Genomic DNA, 15,351 nt, shown 5'->3' with positions numbered 1-15,351 from the left:
ACTTTAATTATTATTCTTATTATTTTTGTGTGTGTGCTAATGAAGGTGTCAGGGATTGATTTAGGTGATGAATGTACAACTGTGTAATGGTACTGTGAACAATCGAATGTACGATTTGTTTTGTATGACTGCGTGGTATGTGAATATATCTCAATAAAATGAAGATTAAAAAAAAAAAGAGTAGGTGTATAGGGACGCTAACATATACAGTTACAATTCAATCCTTTAAAATAAAGGCAAAGCAAAAATAAACACCCAGTTTTAAGTTCTTGTGATCTAATGAGTTGACTTACTTTTGGTTTTATAATACACATTGACTTCCTTAATAATCAAATATAGTTAAAGAGTTTTAATTTTGTGAAATCTTCTATGGAGGCAAGCATTTAAAAGCTTTACTTAACCCAGGAAGACTAAAATAAAATCAATAAATATTTCAATGCATACTATCTGCATTGAATAGCATTTAAAATTAGAATGCCAATAATTTTCAGTATCACTGAAGTTCAAGAACAATGGGATCACAGTCAATAGTGATTATGAAGGTAAAAAAAAAAAAAACAGTACATGATAAATTATGAAAATGGTAATTATGTAGATAAGAATAAATGGCTTAAATTCCCTAATGAATGATGAGCCAAGTCACTGACAAGAGCAATCAAAACATATTCCAGATGTGATTATCAACACTTAAATGTGACATTGACAAATGTCATTTAATTTATACAATAGTAGAATCACAAACATATATAGTCTCTAAACCTCCAGGTTACAATAAATTGTGGAAAGAAAGGGAATACTGGTCTATATGCTTATTTAATTTTTATTCTTGATGTTTTGCCTAAAATGTATTTTTTAATGCTAGGAAGTAAACCTAAATTGCATTAATATGTAAAGAGCAGATTATTTTGATTTGTGCTTTGTGGGGTGGGAGGGAATTTGTTCTCTAAATAGAAGACCAGAGTAACTCTAAGCAAAACACTTAGGAATTCTGTGTTCAGACCAAAGAGCATTTAAGAAAAGGGTTCAGATTCAGTGGCTGGATTTAGGCTGCTTATTATAGGGAGAAACCTGTCAAAGAGAATTGTAGGCCCCCCATCATTCCACAAGCAGTGAATGAAATGGTGAAAATGCTCTCTGAAACCTTGCTACTCAAACTGTAGTCCCCAGGCCAAGAGCATCAGCTTCACTTGGGAGTTTGTTAGAAATACAGAATCTCAGGCGCCACTCTAGAACCTGCACTTAAGCAAGATCCCCCAGGTTATTTGTGCGTACACAAAAGTTTAAGAAATACTGATCTAAAGAAACAAGGCATTATGGAACTACAGAGCCCATTCCAAACATCTGGCATAAATTGAAACTTCTGCATTCCCAGTAAATCTCCTAAACCCTCCAAGATACCACCAACTTCAGGAGGAGTTCAGCATCAATTGTACAATGAGTCAATAAGAGGAAAGAAAACAAAATATAGGTGTCAGGTGTCAGTTTGAGCCACTCATCATCATTCAGCTCCTCCAGCTGAGCCCTTTATTGTCAACCACTCTGGTTCCAAATGCAAGTGCGGTAGGAGGATGTGGCTAGAGATGAGAGAAGGGTAGAAAGGCAGGCACACACACATGTCCCTAACTAGCTGTTTTCACATGCCCTTCTGTCAATAGTGACACAAGCATGGCCCTTAGCCTGCATATAGCCCACAGATGTGTTCAGTAAGCTCATATACTGTTTCAAATTTGAATTCATTGCCATCATTTATAAAACTGGAACTTTCACATTAAAAATCTTCACATCTAAATTCTCTTCTACAAATCAGAAAATCTGTCATCAACAGACCAACATTCCGGCATGGCAACAACAAGTGGAGCCAATGTGCAGCTGCCCCACTTAGATGTTGGTCAGACTCTCCACTACCCCCAGTGGTCTCCCCAACACTGTGGCCAAGCTGAGTGTCAGTTGCCATATGTCATCTGCCACTTGGTCTACTTCACTCAATTCACATTCCCAGCCTGACCCTTATGGCATTTGAATTTGTAACACCTTTAAAAGGTTCTAGAGTATATCATGTAACTGATCTCAAGTCACTTAGTCTATCTGAATGTATGCTTCCATTTGAGTAATTCAGAAAAAGGAGCTACTATTTGTGTCACCCTTAGCTTGATGACAGACTTTATGAGCTAGAATCAGTCTTCTGAATTACATACCTCAACTTAGATACAAACTATGATATTTTTCTTCATAATTCATTCCACCTCAGACATGGGTGCAATACCTTTTATTTTAACAGTTCTTTCTTTTCAGAACTGTGCTTCACAGTTATAAGAATTACCAGCAAGAGCAGATAAGCACAATACATGGTTGAACCACTCCTACAGAGTCATCTCAAAACTTAAAATAAATATCCCCAAATGCTAAATTCTATCAGGGCATATATCTTTGTCTTTTTTGTTCACAGAGATACCCAAGCACCTAAAAAATGCTTAATAAATACTTACTGAATAAATGAATAAACTTTCCCATGGATTATAAATTCTAAAAAATCTGTACACAGATTCTGATTGAATATGTTTAATTATCAACATGTATATGGACATTATTCATTTGCTAGCCTAGCTCTTCTGGAGTTGATCAAACCAAACAATATTATTTCAGTGACTATGAAAACCATCAGTATAGAAAACACTTATAGCCCTAACAAAATATATTCAGTCTACTACCTGGGCCCAAGATCCATCACAACTTTTTTTGCAACAAAATAGCATCATGCAGACTATACATACTGACTAAACTTAATTATAAGATTTAGTTGTTATTCAATTTTATGTCTTCATGTCTATCAAGTCTTTAGTCATCACCACAAATGTCATATCACCACTGTAGTAGTTTGAAGTTATATGTATCCCAGAAAAATATGTTCTTAAATTTGATCCATTCCTGTGGGTGTGAACCCATTGAAGTAGGACCTTTTAATGAGGTTACTTCAATTACGGTGTGGCCCACTTCAAATCAGGATGGTTTTTAATCCTGTTACTGGAGTCCTTCATAAGCAGGAAGAAATTCAGATGGAGAGAGAGAAAGCCATGGAAGCAAGAAGCTGAACATCAGTGGAACCAGGAAGAGCAGGAAAGGCCATGAAAGACCACCAGGTTCATTGCCATGTGAACAAAAAGCCAGCCCTTGTCTTTGGTAAAAAAAAAAAAAAAAAGAAAAAGAAAGAAAGAAAGAAAGAAAAAAAGAAAGAAAGAAAGAAAGAAAGAAAGAAAAAAAATCACCTTAGTGACACCTTGATTTGGACTTTCTTTTAGCCTCAAAACCTGAGCAAATAAGTTCCCATTGTTTAACCTGACCCATTACATGGTATTTGTTTGAGCAGCTCAGGAAATTAAAACAATAATTATCATCTCAGTCTTACAAAATTGGACAACTTTTAAAGGTCACTTATTTATTGGGAAAAAAAAAAATTTATGGAGCATTTTTCCATGTGCCAGGAACTATGCATTAGATGCTCCTTGATTTCCTAATAAAAATGTAAGTTCCTTGAGGCAAAAGTATATCATGCAATACTAGTGCACCTTCCACACCACAATGTTTTTTAGGTCTAGACACATAAAATATATTTTTAATTTCCTTGAAAAAATCCACTGAGGAAATATGCTGATGAGAAACCAAGGCACAGAGAAATCAAGTGATGTTCTTTTAATTACATGGTAATTTATTGGGAGAGCTACAAAAGCGTCTCCAGAGTTCTCACCAATGCACCACATTGGTTTTGTAATAGTCATTTTCAAAATTTATCTGCTGACCAAAATAAAAGCTAATGAATTTTAACCACCAACAAATGATGTGAGGAGCAAATTCATCTTCTAATAATAAAGTCTAAATTTTGATCCAATTCTCAGCATACATTTATAAACACACCAACATCAATATAAAAGGGGTTTGCAATAAAGCTAAATATATATCTTAACAGGAAACCACTGTCATATAACATTTCAAGAACTAAAGCTGAAAAAAATTAGGTTAGAAATTTTCCTTGACCTTAAAACTGCCCAACCTGAGGCCTCTGTTTTACGGAGTGTGAGGTCTCAATACCTTTCACTTTCCCCTTGGCCTTTAGATTGTCTGATGGAAACGTGGATCATCTACTTCCTTTCTCCTTGTATATCACAAAAGAGAAGAACTAAAGAAGAACTAAAGTTAGAGCAGTTAAACTCAGTTCAAATCAACATTCCGAAGGAAATACAAACAAAAACAGGACTGGGTCTCATTTCTAAAGACTTTTCTGAACTCACTAGCATCACCAAATTTGAGTTTGCCATTTAACCATATACTTATAACAAGGTAAATCTGCATTAAGAAACAAATGATGACAATAACCAGGTTTATCTACTTTAAATGAAATAGCACTTGGCAGTGACTCTGTGAATTTGAAACTCTCCATAAACTAATACAAATAAAAAACGTAAGTGTACATGTCATTTTCCTCAAATGATCTAAATCGCCCTCTGAGCATCACAAATTCACTCCATCAGTGTGTACTCCTCTACTGTTTAATTAGACCAAGTTTTAGGGCCATATAAGACCTGCCCTCTTAAAGTATATACGCTTAACAAAGTCTCTGTGTTCTATTCCTAGGTTCAGGTTTTATCATTTCTATGACCAAATAATCCTTTTTTAGTTGTCAGCTGTTGCTTTCTCCAGTTCATCAAGAAAAAGAATATGAAGCCAGGAAAAAAGCAAACTGGGAGAGATAACACATCCTTTCCACATATAGATGGGTTTTTTTTTCATAATAAAGCAAGAGACCACAAGCATATTTACTTCCTTAAATATTTAAGGACAATTCTAATTGAAGTCTCTAAGAAGGGCTTTAAAAAGAGAAAGAAAAGAAGGAAAATTCAGCCAGAGTCAAATAAAATTATAGCACATTTTTTACCTATAGAAATTAATTTTGAATGATCTGTTTCTGCACTAGAAATAATTTGTCTGTCTCCTCATGGCTCAGGCCATTCTGGCTTATAATCTCTAATTACAATGCACAAACATAACTTTACAAAAATCTGCTGTCGTGGCACCTACTATGGATACTTTCATACCTCTGCTTATAAAGAGCTTTATAAACCACTAAAGAAAGCCAAAGTATTATTCTGCATTATTAAACTCAACAGAAAGCTCCAAGTGGGGCTAGAAGAGGCCATAGGCAATTAACACTGCAAAATGAAAGGTTTAGAATCTTTGCATGACCTTTAAAGGTCAACACATTTGCCCATTCACATGCATACAATTACATAGCAACAAAAATATGAAAACATTTAGCAAAACAAACCTTGCATTCATCAAATACTACTCTGAACCTCCAGGCTTCTGGTGGAAAGTTAGCTTTACACAGCCCAAGGAGATAAAAGAGCAAAGACTTGTTTGGTTTTCCCCATTTTGCCAAAGCAGTAAACTCAGCCTACCATCATAATTGCTAGACTGCAACATTATCACATTATTGAATCTCTTTGTAAAAGTTTTCCAAATATCTACTGTATGAATGAGGCAGTATAAATATAAATTTAATTGAATGACTATGTTTGTGCTATTACTAGGGGAAAGGTAGATGTACTTTGTGCTAACTGGCCATTCAGGAGAAATCATAAAACAATTCAAGCTACCATGGAGTAATGTAAGAGGTTGAAAGAAGTGATTAAAAGGGCTTTATCCAATATAAGCATATAAGCTCTGACTCCTTGATCATATCTCATACTCCAATGGATCACTGTGAACAAAATAGAATATTCTCCTTATAGCTTTTATATTCACTGTTCACCTGAATCCCAAGCAAACTGGAAGTCATATTCTCCAACGACAATAACAATCAATTGCTTAAGTAAGCTAGATTTCACCAATTCCTATCAGCGTCTATGTGCTTATCATTATGGCACAGGATGAAATCCAACATATGAATGTGGTATACACATTTTAAGTAGGTGGGTTTTGAAAACCTAACATAAATTTGGAGTATAATATCAGTGTTTCTAGACAACTTATAGATACCACTTGTAAACCAGAAGTGTACTCTAACATAGCGCATGGTTTACAATTTGACTGTGGAGGCGTAAATTTAATAAGTACAGCAAGCATATATTCAATGTTTAAAATGTGTTCAAATACCCAGTTGCAGTGTCAAACACATCAAAAGCCTACCTGTATAGAAGGCAAAATTGTTGTATGTGTGGTTTTTTTTTGCATTTGTAGTCTAGAAAATAAAAATGTCTCCAAGAAGAAAACTGGAGAGAAAAATATACCATAGGTAACAATAGCTCAAATGGTAAAACTTGATTACAAAGGACCTTGTTAAACCATAAATACAATTGCACTGTAGGTCAAATCATGAAAAATAATGAAAAATTATTTACCTAATAATGTAGACATTTTATAAAGTTATGGTTGCCCCTTTTCCACAAAACCAGTATTGTACATGGGCGTCATTAGAAGCTTAAGCATGTACGTGCAGATATATATGTATAGTTAGAGATTAATAGGTAGATATTGCAGAGTAAATGTATTTAAATACTACTATTCTTCAAGAAGCTAAAATAAGTTCCAAAAAGTTTCTAACCACTCCTTTTTAAATTTCTATAAGAATAAGTAGAAGACAAGAATCATTAGTTGTATTTCATTGACACTCAGTCACTGTGCTAAACAGAATCAGACCTTCTGAAAACTAACCAATAAGTCAACTAAGAAACATTAACTTGTAGGGTCTGTTTGCTAGGTCCACCTTTCCATCTCCCGTTTCAGATTGTGCTCCAAACCTAAGGTAAAATTGTTCTCTAAAAAATCTCATGGTAACTCAAGAAATCATTCCTTCTCTTCCGATGGAATAAATAGTTCAATATGCTCCAAAAGGTTCAGAATAAAGTTACCCAAAGAATTTTCAAGCAAAATGGCAAGTTTACCATATTACACGGCATTACAAAAATCAATGGATCATAATCAAGATGTATCATGTGAAATATTTTGCAAGCTTATGAGCCAGATATGTGGTTGATTCAATTGGTTTGTCCTTCATACCTAGTAGCAGTCTTTGTTAATGCATTTCTTCTCTTTGTTTTGATGGAGCCCTACTAATAGCAGGTTGATGAATTGTATTTGTAAATGTCAGGCATAGATCAAAGGGCACTATGTTGGATGCTTATTTTACTTCAGTTTATGGTTTTTAATCAAGAAAACACAACTGCATTGCACAGTAAAGTTCCTCATTTTTACTTGAATCTTCAGCAAACAAAACAGCTGCAGAATAATGCGACTTAATGAGGCATCCTTAATAAAATACCGCAGAAGTAAAAGCAGGGGCACTGAACTGTTGGCATTCTGGTTGTTTCATCTTTTCAAATATACTAGAAATAACTGATGACACTTTGGAACATTCCTGGTTCAGGACATGTATTAGAGAAGCAAATGTTCATCAGTTTGCAGCTAGAGCTGAACTTGGGCAGAATATGACAGTACTTTTTCTTAGAGGTCATGATAAGAAAACCTGGGAAATTCTCAAGAAGCAGATCTTACCCTACCTGTATAGGATTGTCCATAACCTGCAGTTATTGATAAATCAACCCATAAAATCCACTTTAAACATTTTAATATTCAAAATCACATTTTAAAAGGATCATCATTAAAATACTATATTGAAGATACCGGATCCAAGACCACCAAAATTTTATGATAGCATGCAAAATAATTTTTACATCACTTTATAAATTTTTAAAAAGGAAAAGTGACCATGTCTAAAAACAGATCTCCTTTTTACAGTCATATCATCACATTTTAAAACTTGGTGGTTAGTAAATACTATAAGGCAGTCTCTAATCTAAGCAATATGTATCTATTTTGACAGATATCCATGAGAATCTCAATGAATCTTCATTCTCCAATTGTTACTGTTAAAATAGCCAATATTTTACAGATTTAAACCACACATACTCAGAAACCTAGATTACCCTCCAAGACAACTTGTAGTATCACAGGTGTTTGTTTTAATGCCATTTTTGGTTCTACTTTAAGAGGAACATAGCATAGCACTATATATAAATATGTGAGTTCAAGTATCCTAAACTACTAAATTTCTTTTTTAAAAGGCAAAAAAAGAATCAGGATTTTAATATCAAAAAATGCCTAATTCGAATAAGATAACACACTAAAACTGTAATTTTTTCTCTTAAAAGACTCTGTACCTAAGGATTTAGTCAGCAGTGACACTGTTCTCATAGTATTATATCTATAAACAACAAAACCTAATTTTCTTCATTGAAAATTAGAATGAAAATAAAATAAGTTTCAGTGTGATGGCCTTTTGACTTTAAAAATTAGAATTCTAAAAAAATCAAGCTCCAAACAATTGATTCAGGATGAGATCCAGAACAGAATAAATAGGAAAAGAGAAAATTGAATTAAACTTACCTGATTTTTTTAAAATATAGGATGTTAGTTGTCAGTTTTGAAATTGTAAGATTCACCAGCATGAGAGTACATGTGAGAACAGGGAAAGGCCAGAGTAAACACAAATAATCTTTATGTTCTTGTTTTTAAAAGGCTTTACAGTGTTTTTAATCTTCTTTGCTTGTTATTGCAATTTAGCACTTTACACAGAAATCTTAAATTAATTACTCATTTGTCTTAACTTATATTGCCAAATAGAGCAGTTGTAAAGTGTTAATTGATAACAGTCTGAATGTTGATGTCTAAAACAATCCAGCTGTAAGGACAGGAACCAGATAATTATCTTTCAGTCAATAGTCATTTAAATTCATCCTGTCCTGAGTAAAATACCCCTATACATTGAGTGCTTTGGGGGAGTTTTCAGAGTAAAGGTTGTACATGGGTTGTTGTTTTTCAGGAAGTCTTTTGCAAAATTCAAAGGGGGATTTCACACTCTCAAAATGAGCATATTTTCTTTTCTGTCTTATTGCCACAAGCCAAACTCACCCAGCACAAGGTGAAGAGAGGCTAGTACTGGAGTAACTACACATCTGATTCCAAGTGCTTCAGGCAATTGTTTAGTACTTGGTCAGGAAGTGGAATACTGAATAGGCAAGTGTCGCATCTCTGCGAGCACCTACGGTTTGTCCTTTGCAAGTGGAGACTGGATAGCTCAGCCTGCAGTTTAGGAGAAAAGGGGCGACAGATCTCAAACTTCCCTGTACAAAGGTAATTGCTGGAAATAACATGTTCCCCCGCTAAGTGAAGATCAGTCGCCTAAAGAAACTACTTCTTGGTAGGAAACTGGCCTTTCGGAATTGAAGGGGAAAGGGACAGCAAAGCAGCTGGGCAGACAACAATGTACTATTAGCAAGATTTGGAAGACATCTATCTGGAAAGAAATCAAAGACCATTAGTTTCCCGAAGCTGTTCCTTCTCTGAACGCAGTTGGTAAAGTGATCCTTTACTAAAGCTTTCCGACGAATCATTCAGTTTCCCAAATATAAATAAACCTTTAAAAGATGGGTATCAAGAACTTATTAACACGGATCTTTAAGAAAATAGAGGTGGAGAAATCAATAGCCTCACTGAAACGCCCACCCTCTGCACACAGGCCTGAGAAATAACTAATCAGAAGTGAACAGAAAGTAGAGATTTCAGAGCGGCGACCTGACATCCCACTGATCCTTCCTTGAATGCGACCCCAACTCCTAATTAGGAGTTCAAAATGGTTACCAGCAGAGATTGGACTGGTTGAGGGATAGAATTAAAATCCGACTACAATTCTCGACCGGGTTGCTGCTATGTTCGGAGAATTGAGGCAGAGAAGAGAGGAATTTTCTTCTCACCCAGCCTCTTTCGCGTGTTCAATACTCCCCTCTGCGACCCTCTATCCGCTCCCCTCCCCTGACCGTCTGCGAGGGATACACTGGCTGCCCAACCAACATGTGCCCTCACCTCTCGCCTTCCCAGGGTGAGTCTCCCACAGCCCTGGATCCCAGGGGAGGGGTGGAGAGGCGTGTGCGCACAGGAGCTTCGGGCTCCGGGTCTTGCAGCTGCCACCCGAGCTCCCCGCGTCTGCCCGCGGCCGGAGGCGAGGCTCACACCTACCTGCAGCCGGGCTTCCCGGTGGCGCCAACACCTAGCGATGCTCCTGCAGCTTCCGCGGGCCAACGGCAGCCTTAGCGCTCTTGCATCTCTTCCAAGATGCCAATCCGCTGTCACCATCCAGGGGCATAGGGAATCGAAGCCTGGTGGTGTGTGCTAGTGAAGGACTTGTGAGTGTGGCCTGAGCGTGCGTGTGTGCGCGCGCGCGCGCGTGTATTGCCTCCCCCGATGGCAAAGAGGGTTCAGGAATCTCTTGACATCCAAACAGGAATCACCACGGCCAAAGCGGGTAGAGGGCGTGAGCCTCGTCTCTTTTGTCTCCCTCTTTACTCCAGTGTCAAACTAATCAAAGATTTGTTTACTGAGGAAAAGCCAAAGTCCCGCAGCTGTTGGCAGCGCCTGAGGTCGCCCCGCTGTCCTCTCCGGAAGCGCGCGGAGCGCTCAGATTCCCTAACTGCGAGAACCAAGGCGGCCTTGCAGCAATTACGGCTCTTACTCCATCTCGGATTTGTTTGCTTTAAATGCCGAGTCGAGACTTTTCCTCTCGCCTCACGTTCTCTCCCTCTCACACACACACACCCTCACACAGACTCCCTTCGGTCTCTCCCGCCCTCCCTCCTGCTCTCTCGGGAAAGGCAATTGGACAGAACGATTCACCTTCAGGAAAGCAGCCTCCGCCGAGTACTTCTCGAGTTCCCTGGCTCTCCGAGGTCCCGGGGTCTCCAATGTACAGGAGTTGCTGGGAAGGCTCAGGGCGGGAATGAAGAGAGATCTGACCTCCGCCGATCTCACCGGGCAAGATGCCGGGGTTCCTTGCTCCCGGTGCAGCCGCTCCCGCTGTTCGCAGATAAGTCGCCGCTGGTGCCCTCCCGGAGACTTTGCGCCGTCAACGCGAGCCACTTAGCTCCTCCTGGCCAGCAGCAGCCCCTCAATCCCGCCTGGAAATGCTGTGGGCAGAGCCCCACGCAGCCCAACCGCTGCCCCTCTAGGCATCGCGGGCTGGAAGGGAACCCCGCTGCACTCCCCCACGCCCCTAGTACAGTCACCACCGAGAACGTGCGAGTTCCAGCATCGAACACAGGCAAGCAAGCAGCCTGTGACACTTTGCTAATGGCGGGAAGGGAGAGAGAAGGGAGCGGGGGTGTGGGGAGGAAACAAATCCAGATAACCCGAAGAAAAGAAAACAGTAAGCAATTTAGCAACCAAAGCCTCTTCTCCGCGTCCCTCCCTAGGCGCTGTACTGTCAAAAGACACTGGTGGTATCTTTTGGAAGTCACCATGAAGGGCAGAACACCCTATTCCACCAAACCTGGCTGTCCAGGGAATATGGAGTGACTGGCCTCCCAGGATAGTGCCTGGAGAACGCCGGGAGAGGATAGGTCCCGACACTCCCGGTTGAGTTAAGCAGTAAAATGGAACGGCACGACCAGGCGGCGTTGCCTCCCTTCGCCTTTCTCCCAACAGCCAGTTCTGTTAACAGCGGCAGCTGCTGCTGAGAACAAACAGCGGTCTTGCAGAAGAAAAAGTAAAAGATAAGGAGGCAGTCAGTATAAAAGCTGGACTATGTCTCCCTCCAGAGGGAGAAACAGGTTCTTTACTGGATGTAATTAGGGCTCCAATTTCTCCACAAAGAAAAAGAAAACAATATCTGGTTCCAGAGAATTTGCATTTCTACAAATTCCAACCCCTAATGGAGTCAGAGAGATTTTCACTGCAGCCCTATGTATGCAGATTACTTGGTAAAGGAGCATAGTGATATTTGCAGAAATTTAATACCAAGATCCTGGAAGGTCATGCCCTTACAGGTTTTGTCAATTTGGGTGTTATTTAAGCAGGGTGCATATGAGCTCAAATGAAAGGGCATCTTAAGCTTACTTTGATCAAGTTTGGGGAGGAGCAAAACATTAATCTAATGTGTTGTTTCAAATCTTTTGATTAGAAAGTTATGCAAAAATAAGTAAGTAGTAAGAATGTGGATTTAGAAAAAGAAAGGAAAATCTGAAACAAAAAAGTAGGATGCTGATCCAGCCTTACAAGCTCCTTACAAGTAGTGGTATCTCAAAGATTTTGTTTTGGAACCAGTATTCTTACCTCTTATTCAAAAAGACTGATATTTTTCAGGTTGGTTAAATTCCTTCCAGCTCTAAAGTTTTGTGGCTTTATAGCTTTGATTCACTGAAACCATTGACAGTATCATTACCCTTTCTACCAGCTATAAAATAAAATACTAGTTACCCTGTTTGCAAAGAAATATGAAATATTTGATTCACTTCTTGGTGATTGTATATTAAAACGCTTAGTAATTTAATCATATTTTGTATCTAGAAGACTTCAAGGAATTTAATTAGGTTAAGGTGTGTTTATTTCAATAAAAGATAGCTCCACAGATTTTAGGAAAAAATTGTGTTACTTCTGTCAAGTTCAAGCTAAGTCCCACCAGTGACTTTAATATTCAGATTTTGTAAACTTTATTCCAATTGAGACTTTGCTTTCAAAAATGTTTCTCTATGTTTAAAAATTATAAAATATGCATTAAAGTTATGATTAAAGATTTTCCCATTCACTCTGAATTTTTGGAGTTCAATTTTAACGAGATAATCTAGTTTAGTATAGAGTTAAAGAAAGAAAAGAAGTTATAAGAAAATAACAGACGAGTTGAAGTCATTTAAAATGAGGAACCAAAACTAAATTATGTAGATTTAACTATTGCTGCTTTAACTAATTGTACTATAGGGGTGTGAATCAATATGGCACATGGCAATCACTTGTTTACAAGGTAACTTCAAATGGTCTTTTGCAAAAGATTTTTATTTCAGTCCACTTACATAATAATGTATTTCCCCAGGGAGCAAGTTTACATTTAAACCACCTGACACCATTTCCTTTCAAATGGTTTCATTGCAAATCTTTGGATACAAGCAGAAATGGCGTTGGAAAACTGGTCTCTGCTAGGAGGATATAGTCATTTACAAAATCACTTCAGAACGTTGGCCTCCCTTTCCAAAAAGAAATATAAAACACAGATTATAATCCTTCTAGCTTCTTTTTCAATAACTCTCTGTGGTTGTAGGAAAATCTGTAATTTTATATATTGATAAAACTTTATTTTTATTGTCAAAATATGTGACATTTTCATTCTTATTTTCCTAATCAAATCTACTGTTTTTACAAAAATAGCAAAGAAAAGTTAATAAGAGAAAAATTCATAAATTAAAAAATACAACAGAATATCTTATCCAAAGTCATATGACACTGAAATTCTCTAAGAACCTTTGTGAATTTTGCAAATATCCAGATAAATAATTCCCAGTAATTTTTAGATCAAAGTATTCATATTTTCAGCACCCCTAGGCTTTGAAACAAAATCTTTTGCTTGAACTCCAAAAGGAACAAAATGGCAAATACCCCCCAGTTTAATCAATCTTGAGTTGATACTTCTTGGAGTCTATTATTTAAACTGCCTACCTCCTCCCATTCAAGGAGTGGGAAATAATTGCTCTAAATGCTTTTAACATCACGGGATTGCAATTCATGTATACCTCTCCATGTTCTGAGGATTTACTAAAGTGCCACTCTGGGGTACTTTAAGCTTTCTGCTGAAGGCATTATATGTTATCTCATATCCTAATCTCAAATTCTCACAATATCCCATAAAGGAGATTATGTAACTCCATTTTACATATGAAAGAAATTGAGACTCAATTTCACTGTTATTAGGTGGCAGAGCCAGAAATCAAACCAGATCTACCCGAATCCAAAGCCAGTTTTTGTTTGGGGCTTTGTTTTTGTTTCATTTTGTTTTGTTTTTGCTTTCCCCACTAAAACATGCTATCTTCCTCCTTAAAGGTAGGCCACAATCATTTGAGCCTGGATACGGAAAAGCCTTCGTCAGACAATTACTAAAGATACAAGAAAAGATAGTGGGAAAGACATAGAAAAAAGAAAAATTAGCCTCAGATTCTGCCAGGGAAAAATATTAAAATAAATGAACGTAACTTCTGTTCTTCATAAGTGAAAAGGAGTATCACCTGCAAGCTGCTCAGCCTCACCCATCTCCTCTTGCTTTATTTCTTTGGTGCTAATCACATCATTTCTATCTTTTAAATGATTTCATGTAATCAGGTGAACAGAAGCAATCGCAGAATTCATTTCATATACCCCAAGATGACAAGTGTATGTATTAATATTCAATCCCCCAGCACCTAGTACAGTGACTACCACATAATAAATACATTCTAAATACTTCATACTAAATAATAATGCTAAATTGACTTTCAGGCCTTAGGTTACAAAATGTTTCCCAGCAAAGGAGGCACACAAAATGGACATCCTGCACTGATGCAATCAAACTTCAGGCATGCGCACCTTGGAGAGCACAATTTAAAGCTTACATAAAATAGGATGAGAAAAAGAAACCCAAGCTCTGACCAAACAGGTTCAAACATGGTTCCTGCCACCTTGATGTTCCACCAAGCTCCGAGAACAAAACTCACCTGACAACCACAATCTCCCCTTTTTCAGGGACTATAAATTCCCAGTGCACCCCTCCACCACTACCCCCAATGTTTTGGATCACCTGCTTTTACTTGGTTCTGCCCAATTTGTGAATGGTTATACTGTTAATAAAGTTCTCTTCTTTCTAATTGCGGTAGCAGTTGTTTTAAATTAATAATCAGGAAACCAAACAGATCAAGCATACAGAGAGACACCATGGAAATCAGTCAAGAGGACCTAGGCAGGAAAAACTGTCCTATGTGTAGTATTTAGGAAAATGTAACAACCACCCCAAACTCAGTGGGTTAAAGAACAAACATTTATTTAGTTTACATTTCTATGGATTGGCAATTTGAGCAAGGCTCAGCTGGGCTCAACATGGCAGTTCTGGATTCAGTTGTGCTCTCTCATGGGTCTGTTGTCAGCTGGGCATAGACTGCCTCACTCACTTATCTGGAGTGTTGGTGTTACTAGGAGACATGTCTCATCATCCAAAAGGCTCACCCGAGCTCTTTAACATGATGGCAGCTAGTCTTCCAAGAGCACAATAAGAGAAGCCTCAGTGCATAAGTATTTTCTAAGTTTCTTTGCATCATGTTTGCTACAGCCCCTTTGGCTAAGCAATTCATAAGGCCAGCCCAAACTCAAGAGGTAAAATAAAATTCCATCTCTTAATGGATACAGCTACAGAAACATATTTAAGAACCTGGGAGCAGAATTTGTTTTCATTTTTGCAATCCACTACAATAGCTGTCTCAAAAGGCTAATGTTTTTTCTCCACGCTGCAGACTAACA

General features: G+C 37.8%; 1 protein-coding gene across 2 annotated transcripts in view; it reads right to left on the bottom strand.

The window, feature by feature from the left end:
• TAFA2 (TAFA chemokine like family member 2) overlaps window positions 1–11,505 on the bottom strand; it is a 490,256-nt gene extending 478,751 nt beyond the window's left edge. Inside the window, exon 1 of one of the 2 annotated variants that reach the window (XM_037847595.1) lies at window positions 10,066–11,505. The gene's annotated coding sequence lies outside the window, so the exon portion shown is untranslated. Of the gene's footprint in view, window positions 1–9,912; window positions 9,986–10,065 lie in introns of those variants that run through there. The other variant, XM_037847596.1, reaches the window with a different exon arrangement.
• Between the last annotated feature and the right edge of the window lie 3,846 nt (window positions 11,506–15,351).

Source organism: Choloepus didactylus, chromosome 8 (assembly GCF_015220235.1).
Source record: "Choloepus didactylus isolate mChoDid1 chromosome 8, mChoDid1.pri, whole genome shotgun sequence".
NCBI lineage: Eukaryota > Metazoa > Chordata > Mammalia > Pilosa > Megalonychidae > Choloepus > Choloepus didactylus.
Note: the sequence above shows the minus strand (reverse complement) of the source record. Positions and strands in the feature narration are given on the sequence as shown.